Source organism: Tenrec ecaudatus, unplaced genomic scaffold (genome assembly GCF_050624435.1).
Source record: "Tenrec ecaudatus isolate mTenEca1 unplaced genomic scaffold, mTenEca1.hap1 Scaffold_555, whole genome shotgun sequence".
Taxonomy (NCBI): domain Eukaryota; kingdom Metazoa; phylum Chordata; class Mammalia; order Afrosoricida; family Tenrecidae; genus Tenrec; species Tenrec ecaudatus.
Genome location: NW_027459467.1, coordinates 397,628 through 414,346, shown reverse-complemented (window position 1 = coordinate 414,346; position 16,719 = coordinate 397,628). Strand labels below are relative to the sequence as shown.

Here is a 16,719-nt window from a genome sequence, read left to right as displayed (position 1 = left end):
CACAGTGGGATCTCCTATTGACAGCCTAGGAGTTGGAGTGGGGGCGGCCCCAAGAGGAAAAGTCTCAGGCAAATGGGAGAGACAAGGAAAATGGAGTCTGGAGTCAAATTGTTGAGAGACTTAAACTCATCTTGAATGTCCCTTGGGATTTATTTCTAGAGCCTCGAATTCAGTGTGGATGAGAAGGTGAACCTTCTGGATCTGGCCTGGGCTATCGACAACAAGCTCCTGATGGTCACTGGTGTCATTCAGCAAGCGGCCCTGGCCTCCTACCACCAGGAGCTGAGCTACCTCCAGTAAGAGGCTGGGAGAGGTTGTTTCAAGGCTAGGGGTGTGGTTTGTTCTCAGGGGTCCGGGACTGGCAAGGGTCTGGGCTGCTGCCTTGCCTGCCCCCACCACCCTCTATAGGCAACTTGTGATGGGACAAGGAAAAGGGTCTCTGGTGTAGGGAGAGACGCTTTGCCTCTTCCTAATAGGGCCTAATGAGCAAGGGGCCGCCTACGGTTATTCTTGCCACAGGTCTTGCATACTTGGTGAGAGGCTTAGAAAGCCAGATCTCAAAATCCTAACCTAATCCCCTTAATAATATCCCAAGCAGCTGAATCCAACTTAAAACTTATGTGACTGACATTTTTCTTGCTATTATGGAGGTGCAAATGTTCTCCAGACCAGCTCAAGACCAGCCCACGGGGCCCCCAGGCTTAAGCCAATTGACTGAAAGCGCACAAAAAAAATTGCTTCTTAGACCTTTTCACTGAGCACAACGTGGCAGTTGGCACCGTGTTCCATTACAACAGAGCTCTGCTTTCACTCAACGGGTTATTCATGTTGTTCTGCTAAATAGATTCACAGGGACAAAAGTTGATAGTATTTTATAGAAAGATAACTTTTCCAACAGTTTTGTTGGCATATAAGTCATATATCATACAATTCAGTGGTTTAGACATATTTTAAAAGAATTGTGTAGGCGTCACCACAATGAGTTTTAGAATATTTTCTTCATTCTGGTACCCGTTATTATTAACTCCCCATAGCCCCCAGTCTCCCCTGCCACAACCGGAAGGAGCTATTAATCTAATTGCTGTTTCTATAGATCACCTATCCCGGATTTCATATACAGAAAATCCTACAAAACAAAATGAACACCAAAAAACCTCAATTTAAAAGCAAGTCGACAATAATAGAAACTAAAACGAATAAAGTCATTTAATGTCAGGATACACCATTAGAGAACCATTCTTCAAAGACTCAAAGACAAGGCTAGCCCGCACTCAACACCATCATGTTGGCTGTTTTTTGTCGTTTATGCAGACCCAGAGTTTGAGGGCCCTGCAACGGTATGTGCTTCTGTGGGAAGCTGACAGAGTAGTAGCTACATTTGACAGTGTCTCCTTCCTGTGGGCAGGGGGCAAATGAAGCAAATGGTGCAGGAGCGAGACAAGGCAAGACAGGACCTGGAGAAGGCTGAGAAGAGGAACCTGGAGTTTGTGACAGAGATGGATGACTGCCACTCTGCCATGGAACAGCTCACGGAACGCAGGATCAAGTAGGTGCCACGGAGACAGCTTCTGGGTCAGAGCCTGGCACAGTAGCCCTCTAGAATCACAGCAGCTGTCCCCAATCTGGTCCCTACACCCTGGCCAGAGGGTGGGTGAAGGACAAATAGCTGCTACCCAAGTGGCAGTGCTATAGTTCTGGTTCATTGAAGGCCTTACTTGAGCCAGTAGAAACCAGAAAATGTGACTTTTTGTTTTGTACCATCAGTCAGGGGCCTCCAGAGTAACACGGTCAGTACGATAGATGGGTGTTCATATGGGTGGAAACATGGAGGGATACACGTGATTCATTTATTTTAGAAAACTGCCTCCTGGTTGTGAGGCTTGGCAATTCTAAAATCCATCGGTCAGATGGCAGGTTGGAGACTGTCTGCAGGATGGCTACGGTCTTAAAACATCCTTCTCCTTCCAGAAACCTTAACGTCTGCTCGGAAAACCTTCAACTTATTACATAACCCCCCCCACACACACACACACACACATCATGGATCATGACCTGTTTTACTTAGGACTGACAGGCTTAAATGCTAATCATATGTAATGCCCTCATAGCAATACTAAGCCAATATGTTAATAAGCAGTGGGGCCCCATGGCCTACCCAACGGCACACATGAAATTAGCTATCACAAGACTCCTTGAAAGATGAGGGTACAATAGAAGCATCAACTGAACTCTGGGTGGGGCTGGTGCAGTATGCACTGGCTTCTCATTCTATATGCCTATGGGCTGCAGACATTCGTCTCTACCCTACCTCTACTCTCTTTGCTCAATCCGTTGGACCTGCCCTCAGCTCAAGGAAGACCTTTAACTATTGTTTGTGCTTGTGATGGGTGTTATGTAAGATATTTTTGCAAACAGCTTCAGGAGTTCAGCAGGTAGCACTCAACACAGCGAAGGTACCCCAACACCTCAGTCTTGCCTCTCATCACCCTTCATACTGAACAGTCTTAGGGGGAACTCTGTATGGTATGTTTGGTGATGGCTTCAAGGCCAGAGAAAAGGATGTAAGAAAACCTAGCCACATATATATCCACACTGCATCAGGGAGAAGGTTTTTTTCACCCCTATTGAGAGAAAAGTCTTGGCCAGAGGTGGCTAAACTCAGCTAGTGATTCACCTTCCTGAATCCTTTGTTTACTGAAGGTGCTCTGCTGGAAACAGCTGAGGCTACATGAAATGATCTTCTACATTTCTCTTTCTCTCATACTGGCTCATGCCAGAAGTCAGAACACTGGCTGCCTGCTCCCTGGTCTGTCTTCCTTCACTGGTGGGCAAGATGTCTGTGGGGCATGCCCTTTTAGAATCCTGCTTCCTTACCCCTAGCCCCTTGCCCTTTGGGTAAGCGGAGTCCTTTGGTCTCCTCATCTCTAACCTGAGAATGGTAATGAGCCCTGTCTAGCATGGAGGGATGACCAACACAATATGTCGAGCTTCCTAATTCTGATGACTGTGCATAGGCCCAATCATGTGCCTCAGGAAACAGAGAGAGTGAGAGAGACGTCATAAATGATGCAGAGTCCTGGCGTGGTGAAAAGGTTGGCCCCTTGGCACCTTGCCTCTGTGTGGGGTCATGTTCTCCTGGAAGGACCAGCAGTGAATGTGGTGTCCAGTGTCTGGTCCCTGCCTTCAGAACACTCATACTTTCTATCAAACAGGCGGCTATAAAGTCTAAAACTGTCAGTAGATATACAATCTTCCAGAAGGCCAGGCCATGTGTGACACTGGGGAGGTAGTTTAAGGAGGTGTCCCAAAAGGTACCCTCAGTCTCTCCTTTGTGGGTATTGTAGACACCTGGAGCAGGGATACTGTGGACAATTGGCCCTGCTTCGCTCAGAGTTGGAGATGGAACAAGAGCTGCTCTGGCAGCAGACCAGCATGCAGAGGGCTAGGCTGGAGGAGGACCTTGAAGCCCTGCGCAGGGAGGAAGCCTGCTTGCAAGAGAGGCTATCATTGGTGCTAAAGGTATGAGGGTGCTATACAAAGAAAATGCATGTGCACAAAGCTGGGAGTACATAAAGCTTGATTTTCTCCTCACAACTGTGTTCCCTGACAATTGCCCCAGCCAGCTCTAGGGTAGTATAGCTACTTCGTGGCTATTGCCTGCAGCTCTGAGCTGGTAGATAGGGGCCAGGGAAGGTCTGCAACAGCATCTGGCACCCCTGCATCCCCAGAGACCAGGAACATATTGTGGCTTTAGCAAAAAAAAAAAAAAAAAGCCAGGACCTGAAGCTCACCTAGCAGGAGCCCCACTGTATTTCCAGGAGCTGAGAGGTTCATGGGTGTGTGCCACCCAGTCCTTACCACAGCTGGCACTTGATCCCCAGGGATTACTTCTCAGGAGAGACAGGAAGGCCCTGAATCCCTGTCTTAGTTGTGAGGCCTCTGGGGAGAGGATGGCATAGCAGGTGAGAGGCAGAAGTAGCTGAGCTGACTGTCTCGGTGGACTTTCTTCCCAGTCCTTTTTGCAATCCACCCTGCCTGCCTTCTCCGTTTTCATCTTGGCTCCTTTTTTCTCTCCCTTTCTACCTGTCCTCCCTCCCTTGATGTCTGTCTCCCTTACTCCAGCTCCTGGCTTTTCAACCCTGCGGAGCACTCAGCAGAGCCTTACCTCTTAGTTATACACTGTGTCTCAGAAGTAATTCCACATCCTTCTGATTCGTCATTGCAGCTTTCAAGTGTCTGTAAACACTGGACTTTTCCCTGACTGGATATATGGACTGCATTGATGTTATTTCAGATCTCTTATTTAGAAGTACACCCTGAAATCATTTGTCTCTAATCTTCTTTCCTAGCTTATTGCTGTTGAGCTCTTGAAGTGGGAGAAGTAGCGGCAGTGGGAAAGCACTGGGCACTTCAGTGTCTGCATGTCTGGCTTAGGAGCTGGTCTACTAAAGAAATGTTATGGGGGCCACCACGCACCTCCTCTGGCTACACACAGAAGAGGAGACTCCAACACCAACCCAATGCCAATTGGCACAGGGCAGAAGTTAAAGATGCCTCCCCCCACCATCTTTATGCTATTCTAACGCCAACCATCCCTAACCTTCCCATAACACTCTTCTTAGCTAGATTCGGTCATTTATTTCAGTGACCACATACAATTCACAGACAATATTCACAATTATCAAGTTAATCAGGGAAATGTTAATGATACAGGTCTTTTGTCTACAATACCATGCTGATAACCACCTCTTTCTCTGGTCCCAGGCCTCTCAGTTGCATAGTCCCTTGGCTTCTGCTTTGTTCCATGGGCCAGGAAGCCTACCACTCTGCCTCGTGGTCTCAGTGTTGCTCCTTGCTCTGTCTCATGTGCTCAGTGCCAGGGCTTCTGCTGCCTCCACGACTTACGGCATGGATCTCACATGTGCCCCACTGATGGCTCTTATTTCTTGATGGACACAGGATTCTCTCTCTGCTACTGAGATGCCGTGCAAGGGCATCACTGTCCGACCCATCTATGAGTGTTTCACATACCCGATTTGCCTAGTCCCACCCAATTATTTGATGAGTGTTACAAAGATATGGATAGAAGAGCCCTTTGGATCATTTCACTTCACCCCGGGCTACCTTTTGGCTCTTCTAGACATTGCTCCTTTAATACATGAAGAATTGCCTCCTGCCCACTGACATCTAGGATTTGTTTTCACAGTCGTGGTGACCCTGTTAACAGTCACTCGTACTTCAGTCATATCATCAAACCAGCATCTTCTCCTCGCCTCCTTTTACCTGAGCCCATGGTGAAAAGAGGACACTCTTCAATGGGGACTTTCCCTTGACTTGTTCTTTTTCTTTTGTTTTTCATATTGATACTAATACACCCATAAAAACTGGTAAACCAGCTACTTCATTACCACTCCCTATTTTAGATATCCCATTGCTAAATTGTCAATCCCTAACAACCAGTCCTCTGAGGAGACAAGCAAATTTTTGATCAGAAGAATCTTTATTTATGATTTAAACTTTGAGCATCTGTTTCCATAAATATAATCCAATCCAGGGAAAGCCATCAAATTAGAGCAATGTATGCCAGATCATAGTGTCAACATTTATCTTGTCATTCATTTGGGTTCTGGTCAACTCAGCCCTAGAATCCAAGGTAGATCAAATAGGTACCAGTATCAAGCTTGGGAGTTCACACACACCTCCCTGTACTTTAGATTAACTGGCCAATTCATATATTCTCATCAACCCTAACTCCCCATGGCCTAGGTCCTGATCATCAGCTTTATAATTCACAACTCATGAAATCTCCCAATGTCTTCCCCTCTTCACTCACATTTTCAAACTTCAGACCAGCCAGCCCCTCGCTCTCATCTCTAGCTTCTGGGGCCAGATCAGCAGGTGCCAATAGAACATGCCAAAATGCAGGCTGTGTCATCAGTGCGGCAGTTCCACCACTCCCACCCAAGTGGACCCAAGTGTCAGCACAGTGAGCGTACTAGGCTGCCGCCAGCTCCCTTAACTTCAGTCTGTCAGGAGCCATTCTGTGAGAGGAACACACTTCTCCCTGCTAAGATGACTCTAAAGGCAGGCAGCTCAAAATTCAAAAGGCCAAAGCGATTTTTCTCCTACTCATTCTTTCAGTTGTTCTGGGTGGATCTGCATGTCTTTGCAAATAAGTGCAAAAGTACTGGTAGCAAAGGTTCTGGGTGAGGCTTCCATCCACACTGGTGAGAGCTTTCACTGCTCTCTCCAAACCAAACCAAACCAAACTCACTGCAGTTAAGTCAATTCTGACTCCCATTCAGCCTATAGGGCAGGGGGTAGAGCTGCCCTTGTGGGTTTCTAAGATTGTAACTCTTTACAGGAATAGAAAGCCACATCTTTCTCCCATGAAGTGTCTTGTGGTTTGAACTGCTGAACTTGCAGTTAGAAGCCCAGTGCGTAACTACTACACCAACAGGCCTCCAATACTCTACTTGGACTTAAAACAAAAACCCATTTCTTCAGAGAAAATTCCTAACTCCCCTTTTAACAAATCCAATAAGAATAGGCTGAATGTGAACATACAAGCTCTCTGTAATCATAAAACTGAGTATTTGTTTCTATCGCACATGATACCTATTTATAACACTAGTCAGGAGAAACCTCTATCCAACAGTCAGCTAAACACATAAACATCATCCTTTTAAAAACACTCAGTTCAATGTTCTTTTCTCCACCCAGATTATCCCATTCGTATGTCTACGGACTTGAGCCTCTGTTAGGGTACATCCAGGAAACCCTGGCCTTCTTATTAACTGTTTTGTTTAACCAGCCTGGTATTTCCTTCAGGCCACTCCAGAGCACTTTCACGCCCTTGACATCTCTTACATTTCTTTCAAGCACTGCCATTGTTTTAGGTAGGTACCATCATGTAGGTTTCGACCTTATGCATCTATGCCAGGTTCTGCAATATCCTCACAGTTTTTCCCGTTGAGCCTCCTGTTGCAGCCATGGTACCAATCGATCGCATCGAGAGCCTTCCTCTTTTTCACTGTCCCTTTGCTTTATCAGACATAATGTCTTCCCCAGGGGCTGGTCTTTCCTGACATGTCCAAAGTGTGCCCATCTTAGACTCTTAAGGAGCACTATAGCTGTATTTCTTCCAAGACAGATCATTTTGTCCTTTCAGCAGTCCATAGTAAGAATAACCAAAGGAATAATCTAAGAATCAAAATTTTCACTTCCCTTACCCTGACCTTTCTTTTATAAAACCCCATGCTTTCATGAGCCTGGAGCCATTGCAGTTAATTCCACTCTTGACACCAACTGATGAAATGCCGTACGTCTGACCTCCTAGCTACACAAAGGGGGAGATTCCAATGCCACACCAGCCCAAGCTAATTGCCACAAGGCAGAATGCCTTGACCCTCTATCCTTTTTTTACCCTTATCTGATACCAACATCCCTCAGTTGGCACGCTACCTCTCTGTTGGGTTCAATAATGTATTGCAACGTCTTCAAAAAAAACTTACAGGCAATGTTCATGGTTATAGAATTGCTTAAGGAAGCTAACCAGTTACAGAACGTTAAGGAAACAGGCTTTTTGGTCTGCATTGCCTCTTCTCACCCACGATGGTAGGCATCTCTTTCTTAGTGTTGCACCTCTGCCCTCTACCTCATGAGCTTAGCACTGCTCCTTTGCTTTGTCTTCTGTTCTCAGTGCCTTGGCCTCTGATACTTCTGGTGCCTCCACTACTTCAGGCAAGGATCTTACATGTGCTCACTCCTGGTGTTTCCATCTTGATTAACATGGAATGTTTCTGTCTGCAACTGTTATCATTCACTCTTATATACACAGTGCAATGGGAAAACCAACAAATTCCCTCAGTTAGCATTTCACATACCCTATTTGCTTGATATGGCCCCAAAATTTGGTGGGAGTTACAAAGACATGAATAGAAAAGCCATTCCAAGTAATTTCACTTCAACACAGCTGCCCTCACACCCTCCACCACTACAGGAACTCTTTCAAGGAAAAGCAGCTTGCCTCCCTGTAACACCTCTCCCTTATGGAAAGGTGAGAAAGTTACCATTGCGTCATTGCTTGCGTTATATAGCTATTAAACCACTGGCCTGAATCTTTTAGGAAAACAGTCGATTGCAGAAGGAGATCTTTGAAGTTGTGGAAAAGTAGTCAGATTCAGAGAAGCTGGTGCTGAAACTGCAGAATGACCTTGAGTTTGTGCTGAAGGACAAGGCAAGTGCTTCTGCTTATTCTGAGTCTTTCAACTAGAATCATGGTCAGTAGTGTGGGCCATGTCTTGAAAATGATACTTGGGTGATAGAACTTTGGTTTTTTTCCTTACAAAAATCCTGTAATGGAGAGAAATCTATAGAATATCTTTTTCTTTCCCCTTTTCATGACAAGTCACTGTGACCTAGTGCTACCCCGCGTAGTATGGCCTCTGTACTGATAAAGCCAGGACCCACTAATAGTACTTGGGATTAGCCAGAGAGGCCAAAGGAGCACTTAGAGCGTGGTGCCATCATATGTCACCTACCCTAAGGACGTTGCTGGGAAGGGAGAAGTTGCACCAGAGACAAGGCAGAAGTGCATCCCAGCCACCACAGGCTCCGGGTCCTAAGAAAACGCTGTTGGTGGCAAGACCTTTTAAACAAGTTTGAAAGTAGGTAGACTGGATGCTTTTTTCTAGAGCTACTGGAAAGTAGAAGTTAGATTCCCAGAAGGAAAGTGAGGAGGTGGCCCCAGGAACCTGGCCCAAGAGGACCTGCCTTACCATTCTCTGTATTGTTGCTTTCTTTCTGGGTCTGACATCAGCTGGAACCAGATGGCACTGCACTCTTCTCTCAAGAACAGTTCATGGCGATCCTGAAGGAGTATGAATTCAAGTGCAGGGTATGTGCCAGGGAAGTTTGGGGGGCTGGGCCGGGGGGGTTCCCTCACCATCCTCAGCTCTACTGCACTCACTCTTTTGACTGCTGTGAGCAGTCACATATTAATCTTGTATTGGGTCTTACATGCCAGCATTTTGGTTGTTGGTACCCAAACCTTCACCTTTGCTCATTCCCATCCTCTTCCCCAACCATTTCTACACTGGGGCAGGGTCAAAGCTTATGGGGAACTTAGGGTTTTCTCTAAAAGCATGACCCTCTGGCTGCATCAGCAGGTCTCTAGACCTCTTGTGCAAAAAAGTCCAAAGAACTCTACTTCTTGTCTCATTGTACCTGCTAAGAGGGTGGTGTTCAACCATTAGAATGGACAGAACTGTAGGTGACCAGTGTCTGTGTAGCTCAACCTAGCTGATGGCTATGAGAGTGGCTGAGGTTTGAGCAGGCCATGTTCAGGCCCTCCTTTTGGAGGTTGAAAGAGGAGACCACTGAGAGTATCTTCTTGAAGAGACCGGGCTTCTACGTTTAGCCTTGATTCTGCTGAAAAGCCTCAAATTTGATGACGTCTACTTGCTGCGTGTGGAAGGTCAACTTGATATCTAAAAGTGGCCTCATGTTATAGCCACAAGAATGTCCCAAGAAACCAGGCCCAGTGCTCCAGACTTGACGGCTGCTATTCTTCTACTGTATATCTTTCTTTAAAAACAAAGTTGTTGTGTGGGTGTTTTTTAATCATTTTATTGGGGGCTCTTACAACTCTTGTTACAATCTATACATCAATTGTATCTGACATATCCGTACATATATTCTGTCTTTCTTTTATAGACATTTACTTTCCATGGAGCCCTTGGGATCAGCTCCTCTTTTTTTCTCTCCCTTCTCCTCCCCCAACCCCAACCCTCGTGGCCCCTTGATACATTGTAGATTGTTAATTATTTTCAAATCTTACTCCGACCGCCATCTCCCTTCCCTTCTAGTTTCTGTTGTTCTCCCCCCTGACTGGGGGTGCGGGATTATATGCTATTCATTGCTATTGGTGTCCCCTCTCTCCCCACTTCGCCCCCCTTCCCCCGACCCTTTTGTTGTCTCTATTCCCATTCCTGTTCCTGGTTCCATGTGTCGTGAGTTTTATCTCTTGCCTATGCCTATGCGCATGCTCCCGTCTAGTCTAGATTGGGAAGCGGCACTGAGGTCGTGATAGCGGGGAGTGAGAAGCTGTTGAACTCATTGGAGTACAGTCCTTCATAGTACTGTGCAATTACCCTTTTGATTTTATTAGGGTTCATTGTAATGTCCCTTGTTTCATTCCTCATCCTTGCTATTGAAATTTGTTCCTTCCTTTCTTTGGTTAGGTTTTCCATGGTCTTTTGATTCTGTTAATCCTTTCAAAGAACCAGCTTTTAGCTGCATTTATTTTTTCCATAATTTTCTTGTTTTCCCTTTCATGAATCTCAGCCCTTTTTATTTTTCTTTTGCAATTTGTAGGATTATTCTGCTGACTGCTCTAATTGGTGTAAGTTTTGTGTCAGCACATCAATCATACGTCTCTTTCTTTTTCATGTGCTTACATATTACTATCAGACTTTCTCTGATAGCGGCCTTTGCTGTCTCAAAGGTTTTGGTAACTGTATTCTCATTGGTTTCTAGAAATTTTCTAATTTCATATCTTTCTGAGCCAGTAACCACTCCTTTTGCAATAGAGAGTTATTTTTCTTACAATTTTTTCCCTTGTTTTCTTCATCATCCTTCTGTCGATTTTCAGCCTTATGTTATAGTGGTCGGAGAGAGAAGTCGGTATGATCTCTTTATGTTTGAATTTACACAGATTCGACTTATGTCCCAGCATGTGGTCTATCTTTGAGTATGTGCCATGGGGGGCTTAAAAAGAATATGAGGGTGTTTTTGCATTTTGGTGGAGAGTTCTGAAAATATCTATCAGGTCAAGTCATTTAATCATAATGTTTAGATCTGTTGCCTCCTTGTTAAGCTTCTTTCCTTGTGATCTTTCTCAGAGAATGGTGTATTAAGGTCACCTACTATAATTGTTAGCCTGTGATTTCTTTTATCATCTTTTGGAGTGTTTGATAAATTTTGTGGACGTCGCGTTGAACATGAATATATTTATTATGTTCACTGGTTCTTCATCTACTGTTCCCTTGAACATTATATAGTGCCCCTACCCCTTATGTCTTGTTATGGCTTGTACCTTGGGAACTATTTTTACAATCTGAGGTTAGGATTGCAACCTTTGCTTTTTTTGAATGGCCGTTTTCTTGGTATATTTTTCTCCAGCCTTTGATTCTCAGCCTATTTTTGTCTGTAATCATAAGATGTGTATCCTATAGGTAGCAGCCCAAGGGGTTGTGTTTTCTAAGTCAGGCTGCTAACCTCTGCCTTTTATTGGCTGAGTTCTGTCCATTGTTATTCAGGGTTATTATATCCAGCTGTGGACTCTGTGATGTCATCTTGTACCTTTTGTGTTGAATGTTTTCCTACCTCCCTTTCTTATCAGTGTGTTGTGCATTTGTGTGTGGTTCATTCTGCCCTTCTTTGCCACTGTTATCTTGGGGGCTGTTTACTCTTTGTTTACATCTGGGTGGAGTTGTTTTATGTGGCAGTCTCTTGTTTTTGTTTGGTGAGTGATGTTTTTCTGCCCATACCGGTTAGATAAGGATCTTTTGTAGGGCTAGTTTCTTTTATCGTAGTCTTTGAGTTTTTCCTGTCTGGGAAGACTCTAACTTCTCCATCTATCTTGATAATTTGGCTGGATAGAGTATTCTTGGGTTTGTGTTATTTTCTTCAATTTCTCCTCTTCACAGTGTCCGCTGATTGGTCTCAACAGACTCTTGTTTGAGTTCCTTTATAGGTAACTGTTTCTATTTTCCCTAGCATCTCTTATGAGTCTGTCCTTTTCCTCTAAGTTGGATAGAATAGCTGTTATATGCCTTGGTGATTTCTTCTTGGGAATTCAGTCCAGCTGGTGTTATTTTGGCCTCCTGAATAGTTGCCTAGTTTTCATTTATTAATCTGGAGAAATTTTCCCCTAAGAATTTCTGCACTATTTATTATGCCATTGACTCCTTTGTTGTGCCTTGTTCAGGTAGTTCAATTATTCAGATGTTGTTCTTCATAGCATCAAACATGGCTCTCAGCTTTTCTTCAGTTTCTTTGATTATCTTGGCTAACTGCCTTTCCCATTTGCTGAAGTCTGCCTGTTTATCCTCTAGGCCACTGGTGCAATTTTCTGCCTCATCAAGTCTTTTGGAGAAGTCTGTGAATTCACTACTGGATTTGGTTATCTTGTCCCTGAGGTCTTTTATTTCCCTTTGGTGCGTGGCCTTTATCTCCTCTATCATTTCATCCTTTTTTTATATTGCTTCCCTCATATTCTGTATAACTCCAAGCAGAAATCCTGAAGATTGCTTTCTGTTTGCAGATCAATGTCTGCTTCTACTATACATGTCATTATGTTCAGGACTTCTGGCATTGCCTTTTGTTTCTCCTGTTTTTTCATTGAGGTTTTTGTGGCTGGTTGCTGTTTGTGTTGTGTTGTTTTAGAAGAGCCTGGTGCCATTTTTCAGAAAGTCAACAAGCACTGGTCTCCTACTTTGGAAAACTCATTGGAGTGCGTCATTGAACTGCCTGCAGCTAAATGTACTAGGTCAGGCTACCACTTTTTCCTCCTGTGGTTTTACTCCTTACCTAGCCAACCCGTATCCTGTTATTTAGAGGTTACGTTGGATGGTCCTCTCATGGGACTCTGGTTGGGTGATTGTGGACTGGGGAGGATGACACTGCACTGGATGATCTTACAGGAAGCCATGGTGGTGTGGCCCACAGCGGCTTGGAACACCTCAGGGGAAGTGTGGGGGTGCTTCCTACAGCGGGATTGCCACATAGTGTTGATGGGTGTGCCCACTTTAGTGTAGAGCACTGCAGATAACAGACGGAATTGTTCTAGTAGCAAGATCTCCCATATAGGTCACACAGATGCTCCCACAGCAGTGTGGCACACTGGAGAGGGCTCACAGAGCTGTCTTAAGTTGTGTAAAGCACGGCAGCAAGTAAGAGGAAGTTCCCTCAGCCATGTGGGACCACAGAGGACGGGGAGGGGCCCAGGGACCCTCCCAGCCACATGGTGCACCGTGGAGGGTGGTTGGGATTTCCATCATCTGCTTACAGGGCTTTGGAGGGTTGATGGGAGTTCTCCTAGATGTTTTAAGGGGAGATTCCCCCATTTGAGGTGTGGCAGAAGACAGGCAAGATTTCCCCAGCTGCTTGTAAGGCTACAGAGGGCAAGTGGGCAGGAGCTGCCCCAGCTGAGTGGAGGATGGATGCAGTTGCTCTAGGCAAAGAGCAGTGACCTGGAGCCCAGCAGTGACATGTGAAAGGAAAGACAAGAAAGAAAAAAGACCAGGTGGTGGGTACCGAGGCCAATTAGACTGTGGAAGAAGGGAGAGAGAAATAACAGTCCCAGTCACCTGACTGTGGGGCTGGAGGGGTTTAAACCCTGCTGAAAGGCAGCAGTAAGCTGTGGTTGTGTTGAAGTTAAGCCTTTGTGCTGGCCAAGAGAGCTCAGATCCAGCCGAGACTGTGGCAGGGGAAAGGCTAAGCCATAGCCAACCTCTACAGTAGTAGCCCAAACGCCACAGCTCTTGAAGACCTAGTGTCTGCTCATCTTTAAGATGCTCTGCCTGTGACCCAGAAGAGTGATATTTCCCTCTCAGTGACTCTCCTCCACTGATTTCTGCAGAGTCCCTCTGGAATGCTACTCCATCACCATCTTGCCACACAGACCTATTCATCTTTTTCTTATTGAAGTGTTTCAATTACGTATATCATTGCCAAAATCTTTTTCCTAATCTGTAGATAACATTTTTACTTTTTTGATGAAGTTTTTGTTTTACTTTTCTTAAGTACCAGACTTCAATTTTGTCTTCTGTTACGTGTGTATCCTTCATTAATATTTGACATTTTGTGTATCCCCTGCAATAGGACTCTTAAGTTTGTCCATGTTTTCTCATTGATTTTCTGGTATTTATTTTTAGATATTTGATCCATATTATATGTTTTTGTGGGGGTGTGGGGCATTAGTCTTATTTAATTATTCTGCAAGTCGAAATCCAATTTTTCCTGCACCATTTGTTAAAGAGACTCATCTTTATGTGGTTATTGTAAATGGTATTGATTCCTTGTTTTCTTTTCCGGAGTTATCTTTGTTAGTATGCAAGAATCCTGTTGATTATTATATGTCAATTTTGTTTCCTGCCATGTTGCCAAATCTTTTTTATATTTTCTAGCAATATTTTTGTTGAGCCTTTGGTGCCTTCTATGTATAGAATCAGATCATCTGCAAATAGTGACAGTTTTACTTCTTTGCCCATTTGGATTTTTAAAACTTCTTTTTGTGTCCTGATAGCTCTGGCTAACTTCCAGTACAATGTTGAATAAGAGTGTTAATAAGGAGCATTGTTGTGTATTTCCATCTGAAAGAGGAATGAGTGCTTTCAGTTTCTCCCTATTGAGTAAGATGCTGGCAGTTGGTTTTTCATATATGTCCCTGATTTCATTGAGAATTTCCCTTCGATTCCTATTTTTTAGTATTTGTATCTAGAATGGCTGTTAGATATTATCAAATACCTTTTCTGAATCAATTGAAATGCTCATGTGGTTGTTTTTCTTTTTTATATGGTAGATCACATTCATTATTTTTCTCATTTCAAACCATCTTTGCATCCCTGGAACCAATCTCACCTGCTGTGGTTCTTTTGCTTAGCTTTTTGATAGATTGTTGGATTCTGTTGGCCAGGATTTTGAGATTTTGCCCCTATATTCATAAGGGATATTGGTTTACAGTTTTGTTTTGTTTGAAATATTTATTTCTGTTGACAAATAAATGAAATTTTGTCTTAAAGCATGGTGCAGCATGGGTAACAATGTTCACTCACGGTACTCACATGTGGGTGTATCTGCATGTGGGCGGACCCACCTAGAGACAGATAGAGGAGCGGTGTCTTGGTTCCTAAGAACATTGGTAACACAGAAAAATATGAGAAATAAGACAAAAAGGATGGTAATAGAAATAAATTAATAAAAATATCTATTAAAGGCAACAAAAGAGAGACAATGGGAAGAAAACATAAAATTTAAATTTACAAGACATATTTTTGTTTTAAATTCTATACCATTGGTTAAATTAACTACACTATCAATAAAATTGCCTTCTGCCCAAGGGGATGATTGATAATGTTCTCTAACAGAAAATAACAATTATATCTCTGAGGTGAACCAGAGCCAGATGAACCATAAATATGTGAATGGATTTTGCGCTTGCACTTAATTCTAGCCTCAATCTAAGTACAATTAGTTCTTATGAAATGGCCCTATTTGATGCTCGTCCTCATGAAGAAATCACTCAAGACATGAATGCTATAGGAAAGTGTAATGAAGAAACTAGATGGTGCCCACCTATCAGAAAAAAATAGCCTCTGGGGTCTTAAAAGCTGGTCTTAAACAGCCATCTAAGTGAGGGATCAACTAAGTCCATGTGGGAGAAGCACACCAGCCTGTAAGGTCCTAGGATTTTAACTCATGAAATTCAAATCTGAAGGAGGGAATGATATCAGCTTCAATTATGAACACCTGGTTTTAAGGTTGTGGATAACATTTGCAAGCTCTGGGGAATCCTCTCTGACCAGAGCCATGGGATGTGAACAGCCCTGTTATCAGACAGATAGCATTGTAAAATTGGTTATTGCAGATGTATTTAAGTTAAAATTTATACATCTCCCTTTTGACTCATTTTAAATATATTCCAGTTCTTTTAACCTCTGCTTTCTTTTCTAGAGCTTTTTTTAATCTGTTTTCTTTGTTATTGTTGTTAGGCTTTTAAAAATACATTTTTCTGTATATGAAATCCAGGATAACTAAATCTATATAGACAATGGTTTTGGGGGCTATGGCAGGGGAGGTTGGGGGAAATAACATGAATACAATAAAGAAAAAATGATCTAAAATTGATTGTGGTGATAATGATTATTACAATTTATCTTAATATAATTGAGCTATTGTATGACATGTGAGTCATATGCCAATAAAAGTGTTTTTGTAAATGAATTAAAACAATTTTTCCAAGCTGTTCTCAGCCTGCTAATTGTTTCTGTCTTGGAAATTTCAACGACAATATGTTCCAGTGTTTTCTTTTGGGATCTGTGGTGTTTTGGGTTCTCTCTGCTTCCTGGAGAATTATTTTCTCCTCCTCTGTTCTGTTAAGGAAGTATTATTCCGGAATTTCTTATATGGATAGAATCCCACTTAATTCTTATGTTTTCTTCAGATTCTTTTGTTCTTTTAGCTGATTGTATCACTCATAAATTGGAGTTAAGAGATATGCCTTCAAACTCACCAATTCAGCTTTCCATTTCTTCAATTCTCTTACTCTGTTCTTCTAAATTGTTGCCTAATTCTCTTATCTTAATATTTTCTGCATTTCTTTTTAGAGGTTTTTGTTGAAGATATCTAGCTTTTCTATTCTGACCATTGTTCTCGCAAACTCTTTGTTGAAAGTACATGACAACATTTTTCTGAATTCAATTTATGATAGTTTCAGAGCCTGTTCTTTTTAAGAAAATTCCTTGAGATCTGAGTGTTGTTCATTTGTTAATCCTTCTTCTGATGAATCAGGAGTGACTGCTGCCACTGCAGCATCGTGGCCGGGTATTACGGTTGGGAGGGCTGCTAGATTTTGTGTGAGTCGATGACTTTGTTGAGTAGTGCCAGAAATGAATAATAGAAGAGGGACGGGGGAGGGAAAAAAGGCTTTGGGCA

At 43.3% G+C, this 16,719-nt stretch overlaps 1 pseudogene; it reads left to right on the top strand.

Moving 5' to 3' along the window:
* LOC142436739 (ninein-like protein) overlaps positions 1–16,719 on the top strand; it is a 95,107-nt pseudogene that overhangs the window by 36,419 nt on the left and 41,969 nt on the right.